Here is a 14,833-nt window from a genome sequence, read left to right on the forward strand (position 1 = left end):
TGGCACTGAGCTGTGGGAGGAGGGGAGGAGGAGGCTCAGGGACAGTTCAGGGTATTTGCGTTAACAAACACTGCTGGGGCTGGGGTTGAGGCTTTGAAAAAGTACATTTCACACCAGCATCTCATGTGAGTGCAGCAGGACGGAGGAACACTTCCACAGGGCTTTGTGGCACACAATTGGATGAATTGCTGCAGAATGGATGGCGGAGGAGCAGGGAAATGGGATGTGAAGGAGCTCCAGGAGCACTTGAAATCATGATGGTCCAGACAGAGAGCAGAGAGCTGCATTAGGGAGACCTCTAAAATCAGTTTTCACCTAAAGGTGTGGAAGGACTCTTGGGTCAGGTTGGGTACCAGGAAAGGTTCGTCCCCCCGAGGGTGCCGGGCACTGCCCAGGCTCCCCAGGGAATGGGCACAGCCCCGAGGCTGCCAGAGCTCCAGGAGCATTTGGACAGCGCTGCCGGTCAGTCCCAGCTGCTTTCTTTGGCTCCAACCTGTGTGTGCCTGGCTTGGGAGAGCCCTGTGGGACTCCTGGATGTCCCACAGGTCTGGGGAACACTCCACCAAGCAGCCTCTCCCCCATACACTTGGGTTTTCCTTGTAAAACTCCAATTTCAGGCACAGGCAACCTGTTCTGCCAGAGCCCAGGGAAGCATGGAACAGGGGAGTTGAAGGTGGAGAGTTCATTTGCTCAGGTTTTGCCTCTATTTGCTGCAGAGTGAAAGTCTGCTCTGCTTTTCTTGGGGTGGTTGAATCCAACCAGAACTCAGATCCAAGGGCAATAAATGCTTCTTGCAAATGGGGGTAGGAGAAAAGCACTGATTCCCCCAGCTCTGGGAAAAGGGACCTAAGGAAAATTTATGGTGAGGGCTCAGCACTCCCTGAGTGAAACCCCAGCCCTTGAGAGGATCAGATGGGGTTTTTGTTACACTGGGTTGAGGAATCCCAGCCACGTGCCAGGTCCTGACACTGGGAAAAGATTGTGTGGCATGTTTGGGTGAAATCTGCGTGGTTTTGTAACAAAAAGTGTGTTGGGTGGTGTTTTGATGATCAGAGCTTTTCTGCCATGAGAAGAAGCAGGAAGCTGAGCAGAAATGAAAACTCTGTCCCCAGCTGTGTGCCCTGCAGGGCCAGGAGAAATTCAAGGACTCACTTAATGCTGTTGTTATTAGTTAGAACATCTATATGCTGGAAAATGCTCCTAGAGTATCAATAAAATAACTATAATTTTTTGCCAAGAAATATTCAAAACCTTTTAAGCAAATACTGGAGAAAAGCATTTATTAGAAGAAGGGGAAAAAAGGGATTGATTCTGAAAAATGGGATTTCAAACACCTCCCTCAGTCATGGAGAAACCTGAAGTTGTGCTTCATCAGTAGGAAACCAAAAATGTGGCTCTGGTGCCACAAATCCCTAAACAAATGTGGCTTGAATAATAGATTGACTTGCTTAGGAGAGCTTTCCCCTAAGCAAACTTAGGAATCAATAACTAATTATTTGTAGGAATAGCCTTGTGAATTTCCCATCATAAACAGATCCAGGAAAACTCTCAGTTGCTCCAATCCATCTGTGAACAGTAAAAAGTAATTATTCTCTTAGCTCACAAACTGATTTATCCTTGGTTTTTGCTCTGCTTGTATTTGATGGAACAGCTGCACTTAACCCATGGCCTTGTTTTTGCTGGGAAAACCAGATCCTTTAACTGCAAACACATCACTTCAGGAGCTGAACCAGTTCCTCGGCTGCAGGTTCCCAGTGTGGGTTCAAACTTCATTGCTGTTTAGAACCCGAGTGCAGCTGGGTGAGGGTTTGGACGCGATGGACGAAGGGGCTCCCGTCAGGCCCAGGGTCTCAGGGGCTCTGCTCCGAGCAGGGGCTCTGCAGCTTGCTGACATCTGCTTGCTGTGAAAGCCTTTCCTGCCACAGGGCTGCTGCCATGGGCTCTTTCCCTCTGCTGGCTGCTATTTCCATAAAACTTGCCAGAGCTTCATCGTCTTTGGGGCTTCTCTCCTCCAAAGTGATGCCCCCCAATGAGCTCCTGGGTCTGGTCAAGGTGAGGCCAAGGTGTGGCCTTGGTACAGGGAAATGCACTGAAGCTGAAAGCTTGTGACCACCAGTGTTTGTGGGTGTGTTTTCCCTTGCAGAGGACAGAACCTGTCTCAGGTATTTATATGTGTTTGTTCTTTCCCCAAATTTAAATCAGCTCAAAGGGGCCAAGCAGATCATACATTCTGATGGGTCTCTGTCTCTGCAGCCGAGCTGCTGCTTATCTTATCTTGATAAAAGCCCTCCAGAGCATCTCTTTCCAGCTCAATGAATTGCTGTGTAAGATCTCCAGTATTTGCTGTTGCTGCTGGACTGGGAACAGGCCTGTGGAAATCAGCTTGTCTGTGGAAAATGGAGATGTGGGAGCGTGAGTGGGATAAACATCACCCCCCTCGTCTGGAGCTGCTCTGAGCAGCCCGAGGCTGCCAAGGAGCTGCTGGTCCTGCCTCACGTGCAGAGCCTTTCCTGGGCACCTCTGCTCTTCAATCACTGCTTTCAGTGTCTGTTCAGCCCTTTCATTTCTCCAGTGTCAGACTGTCAGTGTCAGACTCTGTCCCAGTAACACTTCCTGGGGCTCAGGCTCTTGTCAGGCCCTTTCTCTCCAGGGTATTTCATTTTGCTCATTGATAGCAGCAGCTTTCTCTGGAGAAGCAAAATCCCTCCTTCCCTCCCCCTTCTCCCCTGGGCTCCTGTTAAATAACCTCGTGCACAGCCAAGCCAGAAATGGCTCTGGGAGAAAACCAGGCTGAAAGCCCCAGTGTGGCCTGGGCACTAAATCCAGGAGCAAATCCAGCAGGAATCCAGAGCTGTGAGGATGATGAGGGAACCAGACCATGTGTCCTGTGAGGAAAGGCTTGGAGGGTGGCAGAGCCCTGAAAGAGCTGCCCAGGAGGCTGTGGAGTCTCCTTGTCTGGAGGTGTCCAGCCCCATGGGCTCCCTCCTGTGCCGTGGGGTGACTGTGCTCCAGCACAGGACTGGAGGTGACCTCCAGAGGCTCCGCTCTGTGATCCCGGGCTGGGCTCTGCTGTGGCCTCAGCTCACCCCCAACGATTGAGGCAGTTCAGTGTCATTGCAGAAGGAGCTGAAATTGTTCCCAGCTTGCCCAGTCCCGTTGCTGGTTGGTGCTGGCTCTGTTTTGGATGGAGCCAGCTCAGGAGGACTCTCGGTCTTGCTTCAGGTTTGTTTGATCAGGGATACTTGGGTGAAAATTAGTCCAGATTAACAAAGAGCATGGATTGAAGGTGGGTCACTTAAACTGCACTGGCATGGCTGCTCTAGGTCAGAACAAAGGTAGCCTTTAGTTATTTACTTCAGAGCGCAAACAAACGAAACCTGCTTCTAGCTGTGTCCACACAGGGGTTTGATCCAGTTTTTCTATGCCAGTCTTACTCAGATGGACTCCTCAAAGCAAGGATATTCCAGAGGATGGGAGAACTTGACCCACGGATCCTCAGTGTGTGTGTGTCACACTGTGCTCATGCCAAGGTCCCTGTGGGAGCCTGTGGGGTGTGACAGCTTTTGCCATCCATGGCAGGAGTCCAAGTGGTCCTTTTCAAGACATCTCTGTACCCCCTTAAGTCCTGGAGCCCCCCATCCCTGCTCCCCTGTCTTCATCTCTTTGTCCAAGGCCTCTCAGTGGTGGATAAGCACCAATTTCCTTGTCTAGAAAAGCTGGAGAAGGGAAAAAAGCAACCCCAATTTGTATAAGTATAGGGAAAAGCGAACACTGCTAATACTAGTGTTGCTTTTGTATTAAAAATTCTCTGATAAATGCCTGGGTTTTTTCTTTCCCAGTCTAAAAATACTCACCCAGCTTGGCAGTGTGTTGTGACTGTGATAATGAAAGTGCAGCAGCATGTGCCTGCCACAGCTCCTGCCCTTTCCTCCTGGGCTGGCACAGCTCTGGGGTTGTCTGAGGGAAGAGAGGGCACACAGATACTGAGATGAAGGAAAGCTGGTCCCGACTCCTGCCTTCCAAAAGGCCACAGCCCGGGAATTATCTCAATTTCAGTGGAACCCAGTGTATTGTGGAAATGTCACGTCCCTGAGCCAGGGAGAGAGGTGGAGCACAAAACCAAACCAAGAATGCTACAAAATTTAAAAAGAAACAGCTCATTTTGAACTGATTGAGGTTAAATATAGATTTTTTTTAAGTTTTTTTTTTTATCTCAAAGACCGTGGAACTCCCTGCTAGAAGTACTTGTGGAGTCAAAGGGAGTGTGCACGTGTTCAGGTGATGAATGTGTGGTTTGGTAGTGCCTGTGGCTGGGAGAGGACCCTGTTGTCACTGTCACTGTTTAACTGTTGTCATTGGTGCTGCACCTGTATGTCATGACAGCTTTCACTCTGAAAGGACATTCAAGCAGAAGCTGCAGCACAAGGTTGCTGAGTGCCTGCCCAGATGCTGGAGATCATCTTTCTGCTGGCTTATGGCAAGTCCTGGACCTACACAGGATTGTTGGGGTGTAGCTCTGAGTGCCTGCAGTGGCTGGGTGGGTTTGGGGTGTGCTCCTGCTGGGAGGGAGCTCCTTGCTGGGAGCTTCAGCTGGTGGGAAGAGGACTCTGCTCTGCACTCGGGTGTCATTCCCTCCCTCACACTCTGTGTTTTGGGCTCTCTATGGGGACAGAACCTTTATACCCCTGGGCCAGACCGGACCAGAGTCACATCCTGTGGTGCCAAAGAGGAGTCTAAGCTTTGAGTATTGAGCCATCCTCAGGTACATGAGTTTTAGGAACCACCCTGTGGTTTTTGTGCCAAGGGACAAAGGAGGGGACGAGGCAGATGCTCTGTGGGATGCAGGGACCTGCAGAGGGGTCAGTGGTGGCACCCAGCCTGTCCCCTCAGCTCTGGGCTTTTGCTTTCCCAGCCCCTGTCTGCTCCCTGCAGAAGGTGCCTGCTGCATTCCCAGCCCAGGCTGGAGCCAGCACTGACTCCTGAGGCAGCTCCTGGCACTGGGAGAGGAGCCAGGGGAGGGGAAGGACGGTTCCCAGTGGTGTCAGCCCCAAGCCCTGCAGAGATGGGTGTCAGGGGCTGTGTCCTGTCCCTGTTGTCCCTTAGCTGGGGCAGCAGAGCTGGCTGTTGTGGTGCTGAGCTGGACTGGGGTGGGCGGGGTGGGGTGGATTGGGGTGGGTTGGGGCTGCATCCAGCAGCTCCCCTGCTCCCTGTGCCTTTCCTGTTTCAAGAAACGAGGCTGTTTTGTTTTTATAAACATGGCAGTCAGGGAGCTGATGATCCTGGTGGCACTGGACAGCCCAGCCTGGGGTATTTGTGCCACCAGCAACCTCCTGGTGGGAAAGGGGAGTGGAAATGCCTTGTCCTAGAAACAAGGCAGAGCTCTTGGACCCACTCTGTGGCCTCAGAGGCTGTGGAGAATCAGTTTGGGAGGCAGCTGAAGGGTCTATTGCTGCTTGCAGAGGCCTTGGGAGAAATGTCCTTTCTTGCATGTTTTCCTTGAGGTTTCAGTCTTGGAGTGATCTTTGAAAGGAAGAGATTGCATTTATTTCCCCGGGACTCAGGCTCAGGAGGCTGCTCAGGACAAGAGGAGCCCAGAGAGGGGATGGCTGCGAGGCTGGAGGGATTTGCTGTGACCACAGCAGCTGGGCCAAAGGAAGCTGGAAAGGCCACGGGAAGATGAGGTCAGCTGTGCCCTTGTCCAGCTCCTGCCTCTTTCCACAGGGACACAGAGCTGCCTTCCAGGACTTGGATCCTGGGAAATGCCCACAGGGGGTTTTCCTCTGCAGGAAACATCCACCACTGACCTTGTCCTTGACGGAGCAGGGCAGGAGGAGGCGTGGGACCAGCAGGGCAGTGACAGCTTTTTTCTCACAGGTAGAGCAGAAACACTCAGGAGTTGGGACTCTGGGGGGGGTTCCAGCATGGTCAGGGCTGGTTGGTGCCTGGTTGGTGACCTTGGGACCCGTTACTCCTGTTCAGAGCTTTGGGGCTCAGTAATTTGGCTTTTCCCCACTGTCTGAGGTGTGTCCAGTGGCACAGGGTGGTTTCCAGGCACATCCCAGCAGTTCCTCTGCAGAAAGGGGGATGTTGCCTCATCCCCTGACTATCCAAGGGAAAACACTTGGATGAGTGTTAAAATGGGAGACATTTTGTGCACACTGGAGAGAATTCACAGGATTTGAGTGGATAGAGAGAAAAGGAACCTCTTCAGCCTTAATTGCTTTGGCATTTCTATTCCTCAAGTGCAGAGTGCCCTCCTGAGCTCAGGATGCTTCAGTGGGAGTCCTGGGAGTGTCCAAAAGCAAACCTGCAGGATGGGAAAGACTGGAAAGGGCTGTGTCCCAGCTGCTGGCAGCTCTCCATCCTACTCTTCTGCCTGCTGAAACAAAGGGGATAAATCTGATTTGTATGCCTAGCTGGTGACAGAGGCCCCAAACTGATCAGGTGCTTAATTACCTCTGAAGGTTCTGGCTTGGTTGCTGGTGCCATCTGAGCCTGGGAATTGGACTTTGGGAGCTGAGGAGCCTGGGGAGGGTCTGCAGTGTGACCTGTTCCCCATCACTGTGCAAAGATAAACCAGGAGAGAGTAAACCTGGAGTCTGAAGCCAGGAAAATTAGCTCAGGCACTTGTGGCAGGGTCTCCTGGGGACACTGGTGTATGTGGGGTCCCATTGTCACCTCCCAGGTGCTGTTTGACTCCGTAAATTCACTGAGCTGAAGAACTCTGGTTTTCCTTCAATAAAATGGGGATGAAACCTGCTTCCCAAGGCCTGGGAATGAGAAACTGGAGTGTTTTGAAATCCATCTTCATGGAGTCCCAGAGTGGTTTGGGTTGGAAAGGGACCTTAAAGCTCATCCAGTTCCCTGGGCAGGGACACCTTCCACTATCCCAGGGTGCTCCAAGCCCCATCCAACCTGTAATCATCCATTCCCCAATCCTGTAGGGATTTTTGACAGACAAATTTGGTGTCCCTGTGTCCCAGTTTGAGACAAATTAGGAGGAAACATCTGAAATGAACGTGTCCTCTGACAGAAGGCAGGTTTCAGCAGCCCCTCCCCCACCAGGTTCAGAAAGAAATTTCTTGGAGGAAAGTGAAAAAAAGCTGTTTATTTAATGAGCAGGGCGTACGCATGCACGAGAGGGAAGAAAAAAATGAATCTTTAAATAATGAAACCTCTCGCTGTGGAGAAGACCTGGTAGATTCAGAGCCCTTTCTGTAGGTGTGGCTCTGCTCTCCCCGGAGCTGGGGTGTGGCGTGGGCCCCTCCGGGCCGCGCTGTAGGGCCTCCCAGTGATATGTTCCGGACCGAAGCTGAACAGTCCCAGGAAAACTCCTTGCTTCAGCTAACGAACAAGAAGCTAGCTAAAGAGCAAAGAATTTTAACTCTCTGTCTCTCTCCTGAGAAAAGGAGCCGAGAGCTGGGGAAAAGCAGGAAGGTGCTCCCTTGGCTCTGCAGCAGTGTCTTGGTTCGAAAGACAGGTGTCTGCTAAGGAAGGCAGGAGCCCCCCTTGGAATGGAAAATGCAACCCCCTTCCCTCCGAGTTATTATAATTTTGAAATCAAGGGGCTTTTAGGCAAAGATGTGGGAAATAGGAATAGCAGTTCTTTACTATTATATATATAACCACTCAAACAAACAGCAATAACTCTGGCAGTAACAGCAAACAATCACAAACCCAGTGCCAGCCTTCTCGGCTGTCAGGCTATTTCCCCTCGGGTGCAGTTCCGCTCGCAGCCGGCAGGGGCGCTGGCGGCTCCCGGTGAGCAGGGCAGGTGCGATGGTTCCCCCGCGGCTGCAGGGGGCGCTCCGGAGCGAGCTCGGGGAGCACGCGGCACTGGGGGCCTGGGATCCCGGGAAGGGATGGGACAAAGGCTCCACAAACCCCTGGGCAGCCGATCCCGGACCCTCGGGAACAGCAGGCTGGAACGGCAGGGACGAGCACAAATCCCGGGTGGCAGACGAGATGTATCAAACTCCGGAGCTGTGGTGGGAACCCCCGGAGGTCGGGGCAGGCAGGGCGAGCGGGGCTACAGAGCAGCGAGGGCTCGAAGCAACGGCGGGGGCAGGGCGGCCGCAGCCCAGCTCCCAGCGGGGCAGGGAAAGGCGGGCTTGGGATCCCGGGGTTTCTCCCTGAGGCACGGTGCAGACGGTGGAAAGGTGAGGTGTTGGGGTCCCGGTGCAACAGCCGCTCCAGCGAGCAAGCTCCACTCACGGTAGAAGGGAGGCATCCGAAAGCAGAAGCCTGCAGCAGCAACAAAACTCCCTCCACAATGATGGGAGCCCTCCCCTCCCTCCGAACACCGAGAACACCAGCCAGCCAGGGGCTGTACCCACCCCATTTTCACAGTTCAAATCTCACGGCATCCCCCGCCCTACAGGAGAAAACCCCAGGTGAAAAAGAGTAGCCAGATGCACCCCTCCCACTGTGGCTGGGTCTTTTGTTTTTCCTAAGCAGCCAGTAATTTGTCCCCTGGCAACATGTATGGGGGAAATTCTTTAAAGAGAAAAAGAAAACAGAAGGAGAACTCTTGAAACCCCAACAAGCGGGTGAGAGGCAGTCTGTGAGTCCTTGAGCACAAACCTTGCTGAAGAATTCGCTCGGCTTTCCCTCCCCTTTCTCTCGGACCCATCTTAAAGGCGCAGAGAGGCACAGGACTCATGTCTGGGCATAGAGCAGCGAGAGGGGATACACATCATAAAGTCACCCCAAGACATTCCACCCCTCATCCCAGATGGTCGGCTCAATGCCCAAACGAACACATTCCAACTGCACACACACACAAACGTATCCATACGTGTACACACACACACACGGCACCCCAAGCCACCCTGTCATGAGCTGGGGATTTCTGTGAAGGTGCTGCTGGCCCAGCTTCCCATTGCAGGACCCTTCTCCTCATAAATGATGGATTCTGTGAGCAGGGTTTTATTGTTAGTGAGTGGTAGTTAACCTGTGGTAATGAGGTCCTGATGGGGGAAAGGCCTCCCGGAGGTGAGGACGGATCATCCCTAAGGCACCGCACAGCTCAGGGGTGCTCCAGTCCATGGCACCTGGCAGGACATGAATGCTCTGGGTCTGAGTTTATCTGTGTTACACCCAGAAAGCCACAGCATCTGTAGCAGGAAAAAAGAATGTAAACCTAACCCCTTGTTCTCTTTCTTCCCTTTCATGATGAGGGGCTTTGCCAGAGCCTCCTTCCCACTGGTGCTTTTGTGGGGAGACACAAACCATCAGAGCTCCCTGCTAATTCAGGCGCTGAGCTCCTCTCTGCCTGCTCTGACTCTCCACAGAGTCTCTGCTCCCTCCTTGTCCTCACTGCTCCATGGTCCATCCTCCCCAAGCTGAGCTGAAAGGGAGCAGGAACAGGGACACAGCTGCTGGAGCTGAGGCGGGGGCAGGCTGTGATGGGAGTGTTGTAAGAGACGGTCCGAAAATCCCTCATCTGCCTCACGATCATCACCGAGGACAGAGACTGAGCACAGCAGTCCTGGCCTGGCTGAGGTGGGATTGTCTGCCAAGTGTTGCCTGCAGGTGTGCCCACTGGGAACTGGTACGCATTCCTGAGGAAAATTAGTGCAGGTCCCAATGGACTGCGCCGTTCTTGCTGCCCAGGCGGGAAGGACTGCGCCGAAGCAGAAAGGAATGACCTGTCCTGTCCACCTCTCCTGTCCACCTCTCCTGTCCACCTCTCCTGTCCACCTGTCCTGTGCCTGTTTTCCCAAAGCAACGGGCCCCATAACAATGGCTGTAGATTTCCCCACCTCTTGGCCAGTTGCCCCTCGCTTCTGAAGAGGACTATAAAGGGACTTTCTGAAATAACTGAGATGAGATCTCCCCACGGAAAGAAGATGAATCTATTGGCGGAAGGCCACGAGGACTTCGTCTCATCTGTTGGTAGCCATTGCCCCCCCTTTTTCTTCCTCTCTACTCTTTTACTTTGTTTTTCTTTCTCTTTCTCTCCTCTATCACATTACCGTGTTGTGGGCACTTAATAAAGGTGCATTGTTCTGATTAAAACTGAAATCCCTTGTGTCCTTTTGCACTCAGAGATCTATAAACGAACCATCATGACCCTCACTTGTATTAGTGGATCCTGACAAGTGTGCAGGAGCAGGGAGCAGAGGTGGCATCTACAACACAAACCCACAAAGAGAATTCCTGAGGTTGCAAAGAGAGGAATTGCCAGCAGAGGGATGGCTGGGGAGTCTCAGTCTGCACCTTTGTGTCTCAGCATTATGATGGTTTTTATCTGTGCAGCCCCACTGTCCTTTCCCAAGGCTCCCAACCCACCTCTTGTGGGGTGCAGGATGGATCACGTTCACCTGCTTAGCCCCCATTAAATATTCTTTTTTTCCCGTGTCTCATGTCCGTGCCTCTATTACTCAAATCCTGCTCTGGAGAAGGGAGTGGTTAACTTCAAGCCTCACAGGCTTTTATGCCATCAGTTGCTGCTTCACCAACAGCAAATAACCCCTCTGGCTCTTGGGAAGGGGCTTTTCCCTATTTTCCTGATGGCCCACCTGTCCCTCAAAACCTAACGTGAAAATCACTCAGTTCAGTTGGACCAGATGAGCTTGAAGGGTTCCCTCCCACCTAAACCATTCCATGATTCCCAGCTGCCCTGCAGATTCCAGACTCTGACAGCCCTGAGGGAAACCTCCATCCATGAGAAGAGTTCACTGTGAGTGGGGACACTGAGCCTGCCCTCATCCTTCACCTTAAAACCATCCCTGAGGTGCAAGGGAAAAGGTTGTGACTTGGGGGTGTTGTTACAGGCGGGTTGTTTTGCTTTTGGACTTATTTTGTTGATAGAGGAAAGTATTTTATAAAGTGGTGGCACTTTGGCTCCTTTCCCAAGAGTCTTTCAGACAAGGGAAATGTGAGGAAGTTTAAGGCAGCCTCTCCTGCTCTCCTGCAGCAGTTGGTGTCTTGTGTTGGAGATTAGTTGGGAAGTTGCTGCATTCTCGGTGAAATTCCACTTTCTCCATATCAGTGAGAATAAAGAGGGGTTTCTGGCCAGCACAGTGGGGTTTGTGGTGAGATCCATCCACCTGCCCTTCCTGTGCAGCCATCCCTCCCCAGCTGTCTTTGGCCACAGAAGGTGAGGCAGATCCTGCTCCAGCTCCCACCCTTGTGGGGCTGGATCAACGGAGAAAGGCTGGCAAAGCTTGAGCTGGATTCAGAGAAAAGAAACCAAAGGCTTGAAACAAAAACCCCAGGGGGAGGTGATGCAGGTCCCCCTCAGAAAGCAACCAGAGGGAATGCAAAGAAAAGAAATAAGAAAAGAAGAGAATAAATAAAGAGCAGGGATGGGGAGGAGGAGGGGGCAAGGAAGCTGTCTGCCCGTGCTCAGTGTGTTTGTGCTGCTGGCTGCCTGCCTGCCTGTCTGAAAACCTGGCCCCGTCTGGCACCTCTTTTTTTATTCTGATGTTTGAATTTATAGCTTGAAGTGCAGCAGAATGAGGTTCTCTGGAATATTGCTGTAGATGGGATTGGCTGCCCGGGAGGGCGAGGGTGGATTTGGAGGAGGGGGGACTTGGGTTTCCCTTGCAAGTTTAGTGTGGGCTGCTGTGTTCTCCTCCCTCCCTGTGCCTCTGCCTCCCTGCTGCTTTTCCGTGTGTGTTTGCATCAGATCTGAGTGACACGGGTGGCTCAGGAGCAGCTTCTCCCTGGGTGTATCCTGAGTGCATCCCACTGGGATTTTCGGTGTAGTCTGGGGGCGGAGGGGAAGCAGGGCTGCTGTGAAGTGCTGAGGTGCAGAGCAGAGCCAGAATCCATGCAAACCGCTGCAGCCGCCTCCTCCACCGGGATGACACGGATCACCCACACTTCCTCCCTGGGAGCGTGCCAGGAGACTTGTTCTCAGTGAAGGTTTTCAGGCCTCCAGGCTTCAAACGTTCACACAGTTTGAATAATGCATAAAGCTCCAGCACTTGCTGGAGTCAAATATTCTTCTCCAGCATCTTTAAAAAATGGATGAACACATTTTTACTTGAAAACCTCCCCCTCTGTGTAACCTGCTTCTCCTTTCTCACCTGACACACCTACAATCCTTGCATCCTTCTAAATGCACAGCCCCCATCAGGGTCAGATCTGTTCGAGGATCTCGTTCTTCCCCGCTGCCTTTGATATTTGGAAAGGCAAATTTCCATGTTCAGGAGGTGGGAGCCTCCTGACTGCATCTGCCTGTAATTAATGGATTCAGTCACTCTATACCAGGAGGTTTCTGGGGGGATCCATCTTCCTCTTCCCCTTGTGAGGGAATCAGAGCAGTGAAGCTCCCCCTGTGCTGCTGGGCAGGCCCTGGGTGGCACGACAGGGACTGTGTCACAACAGGTGGGACAGCAGCTCTGGGCAGAGCCTGGAGGAGGCTTCGTGGGGCAGGGAGACCTTCCCAGGCAGATCCTGGAGGAGCCCGTCCTGCAGTTTGACCATAAAACACAGACACAGTCTGGACTCAAGGTGTCTGTCTGAGGCTGGTGACTTTCCTTGGCCCACTGGGAAGGATCTGGAACTGGAAGGATTAAGGTGCACGGGATGGAGTTGAGGCAGATTCAATTTTCCTGTGAAATGCACCAAGCCCACCCTTTTTCCAGGACAGCCCATTCCCTATTCCAGAGATGCTTTCTGCAGGTCACACCTTTGGTTTGGGCTCTGCTGCCTCTTGAATTATTGACCTTAGGTGTGGGGGTGTGGTTTGGCCACCCCACAGGACACTGCAGTGACTCTGTGTGTGCTCAGCAGCCCCCAGGTTTAATCAGGAGGGGGGGATCCCTTCCTCAGGACACCTCAGCCCTTCCCAACACCCCTGACTTCTCTCACTGCATCTGAGCACCCAGAAGGCACAGGATTAACAGAAACCCTTCAGGAAAGGTTGATGAAGTGATGGCAGAGGGGCAGGGGAGTGTTGCTGTGACAGTTCCTGATGCAGAGCTGCCTCGAAGCTTTTGCAGAGGAAAAGCAAAGGGTAGGACCTTGCCCTCTCTGCTCTTCCCGAGGCAGGAGTGGGAGGAGGCTGGACAGCCCTGGAGCAGGGAGCTTGCTGCGGCTGTCCCCGGGAAGGATGAGAGGAGCACAAAGGGTTGCTTTTCCCATCCATTTTGGTTGTTGGTGTTGGCCCCGTATCACGAGTTCTCCCTTAGAAGAGGCCGGTCTGGCGCTCCTGGGCCGTGCCTGGGCAGGATCCCTGCCCTCCGTGACAGCTCTCCGGAGGGGCTGGCAGGCAGCTCCTGCACCAGGAATGCCAATCCAGGGGATTTGTGTGACGTGCCGCATCCCTCCCCTGCTCCTGTGACGCTGCCAAACTTCTGTCGAGCCCTGCTGGAGAGGGGCACCAGCAGCTCCCAGCTTGGAGGGATCCGGGGCAGAGTCACCTCTGTCCCCCTGCCCTGCCTGGCCCCTCAGCCCCTGGGGGATGGGAAGATGAGAACACAAATGCAGGCTTGGGTTTGGGGAGGGAGGAAGGGAAGGGGAAGGGAGGCTCAGCCGCGGCATGGCTGGGGATGTGTTTGCCCAAGCCTTGCTCTGGCAGGTGCTGGGGGCTCTTCTGGCTCTGTGGGCTCATCATGAATCTTAGCCGGGCATCCGTGCACCAGCTGGAGGGAGAGAGGAAGGACTGAGCATCTCTCCGGCTTTCCCAGCATCAGTTGCTGGTTTTGGATGACTTTTAGTGTGGAAGTGAACATATTGTGTTCCTTAGGGACGGGGCCCTGAACAGCCGGTGGCTGCTCGGGGAGCAGCAGAGCCCTGCCAAGGTCTGCAGGTCCCTTCCCAGTGGGGATGCTCAGGATCTGGGTGAGCGGGGCTGCTCGGCCGGGCGCTCACACGGGGCTGCTCCGCAGGATGCTGCCGGCATTGACACTCTGCAGATCTCCTCTGATATGAAAAAATTTAAAGGAAACCCGCCCCTAGACGCAAGGAGCTGGAAGCCCGAGCGGAAACTGCTAGAACAGAACCTCATCATCATCCTTTTCAGCGGCCGGCCAGGTCGGGTTTGAGAGGCGGAGGCGGTCGAACAGCGCTGCCTGCTGGAAACTCCTTGGGAGGAAAAGAGATTCTGCGGGCCGGGTTTCACCAGTCCTTCGGCAGTTTAAATCCGTCCTTCTCCCTTTTCCTCAGCCTGCTCTTCCCACAGACCTCAGCTGCTTGGGACAGGCTGTCAGAGAGGATGGAGTTTCCATCCTGTTTATCCTCACAGCAGAGGCTGGAGAACTGGGTGCACCCCGGGCGCTCTCCCGGCGTGTGGAACCCCAGGCCTGGAATTCAGGGCTCACTGGGATCTCGGTGGCATTAAAGGAAATGCCCGTGGTGCTGCTTTTGGAGCATTTCAGGCCAAGCCAAGCTGGGGAGGTGGATGTCACTTCTGGGGCTGCTCCCTGAGGAAACACCCCTGGGGTTCATCCTCCTGCTCTTCCCTTACCCACCCAACCCAAGTGTCCTGGCATAGATTTACCCACCCTTCTCAGCAGAGTACTGTGCAGAAAAGGGCTGAGCAGCCACCAACACTTCAGTTGTGAATTTGTCTACTGGACTGAAAAGTCAAGATTTTTATTTGCCAAGTCAGCCTGGTCATGTCCTGCCCTCCGAGGGCAGCTCTGGTGTCCTCCCACGAGAGGGGGGACACTGAGCACAGAGGGTGCTCTGCAAGGCTCCCTGCTCCTGGCTCTGGCAGAGCAGGAATTCCTGGCTCACACAGGAGGGTTGGGCTGCTGGGTTTGCTGGTGGAACCCTACAAGGACAGCAGTGCCGAGTCTGGGTGTGCATTAATGAGCAGATCTGGACTGGAAAGGGAGGATTTGGGAGCAGATGAGGCCAAGATTTCCGAAGCCCT

At 53.4% G+C, this 14,833-nt stretch overlaps 1 protein-coding gene across 1 annotated transcript in view; it reads left to right on the top strand.

The window, feature by feature from the left end:
• The window catches only part of KCNJ5 (potassium inwardly rectifying channel subfamily J member 5), an 82,615-nt gene that overhangs the window by 46,817 nt on the left and 20,965 nt on the right, over positions 1-14,833 (top strand). The window lies entirely within an intron of this gene.

The sequence above is a fragment of the Corvus kubaryi genome, unplaced genomic scaffold (genome assembly GCF_017639235.1).
Source record: "Corvus kubaryi isolate FWS band 111438036 unplaced genomic scaffold, C.kubaryi_AGA036_p1.0 37367, whole genome shotgun sequence".
In the NCBI taxonomy this organism is placed as follows: domain Eukaryota; kingdom Metazoa; phylum Chordata; class Aves; order Passeriformes; family Corvidae; genus Corvus; species Corvus kubaryi.